At 40.5% G+C, this 9,335-nt stretch overlaps 1 long non-coding RNA gene across 1 annotated transcript; it reads left to right on the forward strand.

The window, feature by feature from the left end:
* The first annotated feature begins 2,024 nt into the window (after positions 1-2,024).
* On the forward strand, positions 2,025-6,268 carry LOC144936097 (uncharacterized). Its single transcript, XR_013637380.1, has 5 exons — positions 2,025-2,099; positions 2,529-2,600; positions 3,204-3,308; positions 4,457-4,525; positions 6,128-6,268. It is a non-coding gene; the product is annotated as an uncharacterized LOC144936097 (long non-coding RNA).
* The last annotated feature ends 3,067 nt before the right edge of the window (positions 6,269-9,335 follow it).

The following is a 9,335-nucleotide window of genomic DNA, read 5'->3' on the forward strand; positions in this document are numbered from 1 at the left end:
GGGCAACCCTGTCCCTGGGCTGACACTCTCCCTCTCCCCCCTTGTCGGAGCCCGCACTGCACGCTATGCGTGGTGCCCGCGCTATTCTAGCACTCACCAAGCCCCGCTAGGGCTGGTACTACACCCGGATCACGAAAAATGAGTCTTTGAGCGAGTCCGTGATGCCGGGCCCAAGGGGAGATGGGCTCGCTCACCCTGGAGGTCCCGGGGGGAATTTGCAAATGTTCCGCCGAACCCGGCTCCTCACGGAGAGCAGTAGGCCGGGTTGACGGATCCTCCGGGCTCGAAGCCTGTGGAGACGGCATGCGTGGCCGCTCGGGAGTTTTACTATTCTGTCTCTGTAATGTGTTATGGTTTCATCTTTCATGTATGAGCTAAGACTAGCAAGGCGGAATATGGAGTATGCTGCAAATGCCACCTGGGAACCAATATAAATACAGTGATACCTCGGTTCACGAACTTAATTCGTGAACTGACTCTGGTCGTGAACCGAATTGGTCGTGAACCGAGGCACATTTTCCCATAGGGTTCAATGTAAATCCGGTTAATCCGTTCTGACCTTTTTTTTTGGTTTTTGAAGCACAAAAATATGAAACAAATTACAACACACATTAGTACTGTACAGTATAGTAATGTATAAAGAGAGAACACTAACCTTGCTTGAGATGACTTCAGTAAGCACTCAAACGGGTGAACTGTACAATACAGTAAGTACAGTATTGTACAGTACAGTAGTACAGTACAGTACTGTATGTGCTAAAAAGCACACCAAAAAGCAAAAAGTCACTGAAAGTGTCTTCACAGTACTCACAGTACTTCTTTCTGTGTCTCTTCTTCTCTCCACGATCTTCCTACAGGAAGTCATGACCATGTGACAGCCTGGAAATAGCATTAAAATGGCTACGGGTCCTGTTCGTGAACTGAAGCGGAGTTCGTGAACCGGAGCATATTTTTATGAACTTTTCTGTTTGTGAACCGAGTTGTTCGTGAACAGAAGCGTTCGTGAACCGAGGTATCACTGTATATTATTTGGTTCTTTCGGTAAAGTCACGTAGAATTTTTTGTTAAAACAAAACTCAAGACGTTTTGATCGCAACACAAGCAGCCGTCATCAGGCGGAGAGAAAAGGGGAGCAAGCCTCCAACTGCAACTGTTTATAAAGGCTTTAAATGGGCGTAGCCCAAGTGTCAGAAGGAGTGGGGGACAAGAGCTGTGGAGCAGCATGAATGGACGAGCCAAAGCTGTGAGTGGGCGGGGCACAAGAGCCGTGGAGCCAGCGCTGAGCAGCGCAGTCCAAGTGTGTCAGCGGCATGGGCGGGGCAGGCAATGCTAATGTAGGAGCAGACAAAGGGGGAGAGAGAGGGAGCAGGGCTAGGGGGAGAGAGAGGGCAGAGATATGGGGAGAGAGAGGGGTAGTGATAGGGGGAGAGAGGGGGGGAGAGATAGGGGAGGAGAGAGATAGGGGAGAGAGGGAGGGTAGTGATAGGGCAAGAGAGAGGTGGTAGAGATACTTGGGCTGCGTTCTTTTTTATTTTTTTTACGATCAGTGGAAACAAGAAGATGCTCGGTGTATTCGGCACTTTGCTTCGTTCATCATTTCGTAAATGTTTTAATTAAATTTACATTTTTAAACTCTGCTTTATGTAAAGCCCCACCTCTCGCTCACTCTCTCGTTCACTCTCTCGCTCACTCACTCGCTCTCTCGCTCTCTCTCGTTCTGCACGCAGCTTTCTCGCAGGCCAAACACCCTCCGACAGGTAGCTTATATCTCCATGCAGAGCTCTCCATCATCTGCCACCGAGCACACGGTCTCCTCCATCGCCCACTGCTCCTTGAAGGCCGGCACGGCGTGGGTCAGCCGCGTATGGCGAAACTCCAGCCACACCCTGGCTCCGACCAGAGCGCGGAAGATACCCAGGCTGCTGGCCGGACGTTTCCCCTCCAGGGCCACCTTCCTCGCTCTGTAAATGGCGAGCTTGGCGTAGCCGACGAGCACGTTGACCAGCCCCTGTAGATGTTGGGGTCCGTCTCCCTTTTGGTATCCAAAGATCATTTCAAGCCTTTATAAACAGTTGCGCTTGTGTTGCGATAGAAACGTCGTGAGTTTTTATTTTTTTATTTTCTATCTACGTGAATTTACCGAAAGAACCAAAGAACATGAATTCCTGCAGTCACGAAAGTTTTAAGTCAAAATGTAACCAATATAAAACCTCAGGCCAGAACACTGTTCGTATACTCATCAGCTGTGCCTGGCACCATATGCCGTACCACAGTCAATCCACATGCATTAGTCTATTATTATTATGACCTGATCTAACGGTAATGCTGCACTGCTCTCTGTTAAGAATATGTATTCCTCCGAGTGAATGAATTGCCTTTCATGTATTTTATATGCATACGGTTTACGATATAACGTCTTACACGTATTGAGAAATCTAAAATAAAAACAGGAAAGTGTAAGTTAACATCACACCCGTAAAGTAGTCCGATAATGTCACGTCCTCTGCCCGTGCTCTCTCTCTTCACAGTTACTTCAAGAGTAACAAAACATCTCTTAGACCCTTCAGATCAAGACACCACCCCGCCAAAAACATCTAGTTGTAAGTGTCAAGGATATAACTGTACAGTTGTGATTTTTTATTGCAAATATTTAAGAATAAAATGTAGCTATTACTCAGCTCTCGTGTCAAATGTTACGCGCTAATTCAGCGTGAGTGTAATTTAAATGCAGAAATGTTAATGATTTCATTGTTAGTCAGATGGAAGACATCCCCTATGCCTAGAAAGCTATTACCTCCAACTAGTCCGCCTTCGAAAATATTGCTGTATCTGCAATGATATGAATCTATAGCGTAATTCCATCAATAGGTCAGTTGATAAATATGCACGTGTTGAGGTTGAAGAATTTTACAGCAGCATAGTTTACAAAAATGCCTCATTTCCATTTGAAAATGGACTCGAATTATGTACTCAAGTGAAATTCTAGTTTCGTGCGAATGGAAACATTAAAATGATCACTTTGCAGTTCACACATTAATCGGTGCATTTGCTTTCACTATTTGAATTTGACGAATCTGCTCGGACGCACCGAAGTTGTTCAACATAATTGAAGCCGTGCATATACAAATATTTAATCATCGAGCATTTAAGTGTGTTGGATGTCACCCGCGTACTCTGCCCATGCTCTCTGTCTCTCTTTACAGTTTTTATCGAGATTTATCCATTGACGACAAGTCGCCACGTGGACCATGAAGAATCAACAACCAAAGAACCAACAACCAAACATCATCGATGGCCTACTATTAATGGTGAGTGACTCAGATGAAGCTGTGGAGTCACGATGTTTAAAAAGCAAATATGTAATACTTCCTATTATTATATTAAGCGTTAAATAGTACGTGTTAATTAAGTGTAATTTAAATGTAGTGATAGTTTATTTACTTAATTATTTGATGGATGCTAGAAAAGGGTTGGGCCAAACTTGTACGACGTTGAGAAACTGTGTTATATTATGTAAAACATTATGCAAATGCATCTATGTTCAGTTTGCAGTGATGTAATTCACGTTAACTGGTAAATGTGCAAATGTTGACCACTGCTCAAATTTTTTACAATTCCTTTGTTTAAGAATCACTGATCTCCACTCGTAAATGGAATTAGTACGTGCTCAAGTGCACATACCAGTTTCGTGTGAAAGGAAAAATGTAAATAATCACTTTGCATTTCGCACATTTAACACTGCATTTGTACGGTATTCTGTTTCACCCGTTGAATTTCACAAATCTACTCTGATGCATCAGTTCTTTAGCACAATTCAGCATACCACCGTTTAATTTCCATGTAAAAATTAGTTGGAACAAAAACTGTGTTACAACTGGCTGCACTTCTAAGATAGTCTTGTTATTTTATCTACTGCAGGAAGTTTGACTCTTTCATAATGCAAAGATATTCGTTTACTTCATCTGTTTAATGGTTTGATTTCTCAAATGTATTATTTTGTTCTCATAAAAATATGCACAAAATGAATCCACTAACTGTAAGATTCTGTCTCTGTAATGTGTTATGGTTTCATCTGTCATGTATAAGCTCAGACTAGTAATCCGAAATTGGAGGTATGCTGAAAATGTTACCTGGGAAAACATAGAAAATCTCAGGCCAGAACACCGTTCGTGTGTTCATCAACTGTGCCCGGTAGATAATGCAGTCAATCCACATGGAATAATCAATCACGTGATTTGATGGTGGTGATTCTGTGCTGTATTTTTTCATGTACATATATGTTTAACGAGTTAAAAATGTGTTCAATAAATGTAGAAATCGAATTTAAAACAAGGACAGCACAAGGTCAGTGCCACACAGTGCGGTGGTCTGATGTAATCGGTGACCCCGTGCCCTCGGATGTCTCGGTCAACTGTGTACTCTGCTCATGCTGTCTCTCTTCGAACGTTTATTTTAGATGTTCTTACTCCAAGCGCAACAGATGGTCCCACACCGAGCAAACCGCCAATTAAGTACACTAGTGATTGTAAGTAACTTAGTTTAAACTGTAGAGTAAATGTTTAATATTTTGTTCATTGTTATGATTTTATTCGTTGTTAAATGTTCCATGCTAACTAAGTGTAAGTGTAATTTAAATACAGTAATATTAAACTGATTTAATTATTTGTGCGATGCAAGAAATACCCCATGCTGAGAAAAGGTCCGGCTTTGTTATTTTGTTCCTATGTGCTAAGGTGTAAACATTTTACGGCATCATAGTTTAACGATCCCTGCTCTCAATTAGTCAATGGACTAGTATGTGCTCAAGTGAACTGATCACATACTAGTTTGGTGTCAAAGGGTACATTCAAATGATCACTTTGCAGTTCACACATTTAGCAGTGCATTTGGAAGTAGTCTGTTCCACTCATTGAATTTCACAAATCTATCAGAATTGGAAGGCAATCGCCCCATAATGGAAATGCTTAATTTCATGCATATTTTTATTGGTAAATATTTAAAGGTTGAAAAGTCCTGATGGTTATTTTTTTAGATCTACATTCGTGACTGAATGGTTTATGGTTAGAAAAATAAAGGTATCACTGTATTGTTTTGCATTCTGTCGAATTTACCAGATTTTATTCCACCATGTATGATGTGTCAGGCCATTCATTAGCACTCATTATCAGTTGGCTGAGATGTAATGAAATATAAACTTGTCCATTACTTGAATTATTAAAACAATCGTTTACAGGATGCACTAATCCAGAAGATCCTTTGATTGTTGGATCGACTGCATAGTTTAGGCGATTAAACGAGCTTATTACTGGTTAGATCTTTTTTTTATCAGTGGTCCTCCCATACGGAGCTTAAACCCCACCATGGAAATGTGAAATTTCCACCACTGGCTCAGAGCCATCTAAAGAGATGAGTTCTGCACCCATTGTTCATTTAAGCAAGGACAGCATAAGAACCTTGATTGTTAAGTTGTGATGCAAAGTCTGTAAGGTGGTTTTCTTTCCCACCAGTTTTTTCCTGGTGTGAATCAGACCAAAGACACCTGCGTACACTCCATTGTCTCTAGGCGTGTTCAATGGCGTTAGGATTAGGGTCACCATTTGAGGGAGATAACTGGCTTTACGAAAGGGACATTGGGGATTATAGGGGGTGGATTAGAGATGACACCCCAGCTGTTAGTTAAGTAAAACAAATTCGTATCTGCTCTGCGGAGGTGATGTAATTATGGGGATAAAACACGAGACAACTTAGCTGAACACACGAATAATCCGCTTAGAAATCCTCACGTTTGTTTTATTTTTGTTTACCCACCCTATGGATAACATTTAATAGTATAGTGTGTAACTAATAATGCACGATGTGACTGTTAAAATTAAGTCACTTGGCTTGGGGAAAAAAATAAGCCACCTGCTGCATTCTAGAGGTATGCTAAAGCATGACAGGCATAACATGGGTTGTGGACTTGAGGAAACTTTGTTTTTTGATATTAGATGTGTCAGTCACCGGTAAAATCATCTCAGTTCTGCGTCTATTCCACCATTAATATACAGTATATACTTTACACAACAGAATGCTGATTAGTAGTATGGAGGATAATGTGTCATTCTGTTTTCATATTTCCAAAATTCAGTATCTACTCATGGCAAATGCGATCAAGGTGGACATTGTCATGCTATTGGTGAAAAGTGTATGGACAAGAACAACCCTGAGATGTATTGTAAGGGCAAATACTACCCCGGCAAGTGCCCTGGATCAGAAAACTGTCAGTGCTGCATCTGTGAGTATCCCTAAGTCTGAATTCATGCATTAGACACAACACTAAGGGAAATGAGCTGAGAATAGTTTCGTGTTAGAGGATACATTGAAATTATCACTTTGTAGTTCACAAATGTAATAGTACATGTAGTATGGATTAGTGGTACATATAAGATTCTCTTCCAATCCACGAATGTAACAAATCAGCTCCAATGCATCAGAGTGGGATAGCCTAACAACAGCAAAATGAGACTTAAGATGTTGTCTTCTTCGCCTGGTATGCATTGCATGGGTTCGATCCTGACCCTGACGCCTGTATATTTGGAATTTGCATGTATTTTTCTCGGAGTCCTCCACTTTCACTCTACACATTAAAAATTATGCGTTTAGAGTATTTGGCTGCTATAAATTGCCACTTCATTGAGCTATCATTTGTGGCTGCGTCACTTCTGAAAAAGAGCTATGTAGCTCAGTAGGCCTTACCTGGTAATATAAAAATTATTTACTTTAGTTATAACTCAATAAGCAGGTTGAGAAAAACATTAAAGCCTCTCCATTCGCAGATTTTCTTTTGCGAAATTTTATTATTCGCGATTTTATGTGGATACCAGTTTAACTTTCGTCCTTTTACCCCTTCAACTGTGGCAACTTCACATCGTATCGGAGGTTGTTTTCGACTTGCGCGGTACAGTTGTCGATTGTGGCTCATGTGCCGCCATCCACAACGCTGAAGTTTTTACTCTTCTTTATGCGCCATTTGCCTTTTGCGCTATTTTTTACCTTACTTGTGTTTTTTTTTCCATTCGATCATGGGTCTCTAAAGGTCAAGTGAGTGGATTGAGTGTAAAATGCAGAAAAAAGTGATGAGTGTAGCTCAAAAAGTAGAGTTGTTGGCTAGACTTGCTCGTGGTGATCAGACTCAGCATCTTTATTTAGATTGCAGGAGGAATCCGATGAGCTATGAAGTTATTTTTCACAGATGTCCAGTATGGGCTGGTCAGCAAATTACGACAGCAAACAATACAAAAACACGAAAGGAGTGTAAAATAGAGAAAACTAGCAGGAAGTACCCAGCTTTGCCTGGGGGAAAATATATATTTAAAAACTTGTCTTGTCTTAACATATACATCCACAAATACTAAGCTACTGTATTGTGAAAGCTCGGCGTTCCGTTTGTCTGTCCATTTGTTCGTCAACAAAATTATAAGAGCCTTTCAAAAGTCATGAATAAAAAAGTTAAAGAAAGTGGGGGGTAAATAGTTGATCTAAAAGGTTTCCAAAAAATGTCCACACCCCCCCCCCCTCCAAAGACCTTATTTTGTAGGCATATATACCTACACACCCTACATACAAGTCAGTAGTATCTAGTGACTCTATAGTAGTACCTCCTGACTTTAAAGTAGCATCTAGTGACTCTATAGCAGTATCTACTGACTCTATAGAAGTAACTGCACAAATAGGGGTGGGGGAGAAGAGGACATCACACTGTTCAGGATTTACCTAAGCGTGTGGTTGTGCAACAGTAACTGATTTTTTTTATTTTTGGCATTTTTAACACGAAGGAGAACCTCCCTCCTGTCGCCGCTCAGCAAGCTAGTTTGCGTTTTCTACTTTTGCGCAGATGTTTGAGATAATAACCGTTGTAAGTGCCTTGCCATACAAGTGTCACTCCGTACTGTATTGCATCAAACAGATTTTACTTATTTCTTTAAAGTAAAACCCAGACTGTCGCCATGCAACTTAGGGGGTGCAACGTAGCCAAGGAAAAACCAAGGTCGATTGTTTTACCTACAATTGCCAAACACAAAAAAACACGTAAAAATATATATACATCTGCATATAGCTGATGCGAGTCGAACTTTAAGCAACAGATTAAAATGCTTGGATGGGTAAATTGACTCGTGGATGTCAACACTTTAAATAATGAATTAATCAGCATATCAATGAATAATGCATTGAAAAGTAGGGGGAAAGGTGAAACAGCATCTTGAGGAAGATAACTCTTATAAAAAAATACATATGGGGGTGCTATACTGAAGACTAAATTTACAGAACTACATCAAACAATTATAAATTTAAAAGCATTATTAAAGCTCGTATCCTTTTCATTGTGTTTGGTGGAAACCAACCAGTGAAAATGCTCACTCTGTGTTCCACCTGGTTAACGTTAGAGAGTTACAAGGTAGGTGTGGTAACCAACTCCACGAAAGGAGGGCAGACTGGTGGCCTGCAGTTTGGACCGAGGTGACATTGCAGATATTTGTGTGGAGTAGAGGCCGACCAAAACTGAATTTCTGGTTTCGGCCAAAAACGAAACCAGACCGAAAGTAAAAAATTGACTTTCGGCCGAAACCGAAAGTAAACCAAAAGTAAAAAAATTCCTTTCGACCGAAACCGAAAGTAAACCAAAAGTTAACTTTTTGGCTTCGGCCGAAACCGAAAGTATGTCGAAAGAGGCCATTTGCCAACTTTCGGCGCCGAATCCGAAACCAAATTTCGATCGACCTCTAGTGTGGAGGTGCTTTGTTGGAGGTCCTGTAGCTGAATGAATAGGACATTAGATGGTCATCTAAGATTTGTTTTATATCCCATTGGTTATAGTGTGTTTCCAATTAGCTATCCCATTGTTTACTGGTTATTTTTTTGTAATAGTGGACAATAGATGGTATTTTAATCGTTTTAATTATGCTTTTATTACTTTCAAATTAACTGTTCGTCAGTTTTACATTCTATACTGATGGCTGGTTTGGGAACAATTGGGAAAATACAAGTTGCCTGCATTCTAGAACTATGCAACTTAATAATTTTAAATAAAAGGCATGAAATTGGTTGGGAACTATGATAAAGATTTTCTTTTGGTATGACGGCGTTCTTTCCTTGCAAAATTATCTCAGGTTAGCTTTTTGTTTTCACCAGGATTAATAATAACTGTATACAAAATAGAATGCTGTTTAGTAGCATGAACGATAGAATGTCATTCTCTTTAAATATTTGATGTTGGTGGCGGGTTTTAACAGCGTGCAATCAGAATCAAACGTGTTCCGCCATTGGTGGAGAATGTCAGTACGCTGGTGAGGAGTGCA

This window comes from Lampetra fluviatilis, chromosome 15 (genome assembly GCF_964198595.1).
Source record: "Lampetra fluviatilis chromosome 15, kcLamFluv1.1, whole genome shotgun sequence".
NCBI lineage: Eukaryota > Metazoa > Chordata > Hyperoartia > Petromyzontiformes > Petromyzontidae > Lampetra > Lampetra fluviatilis.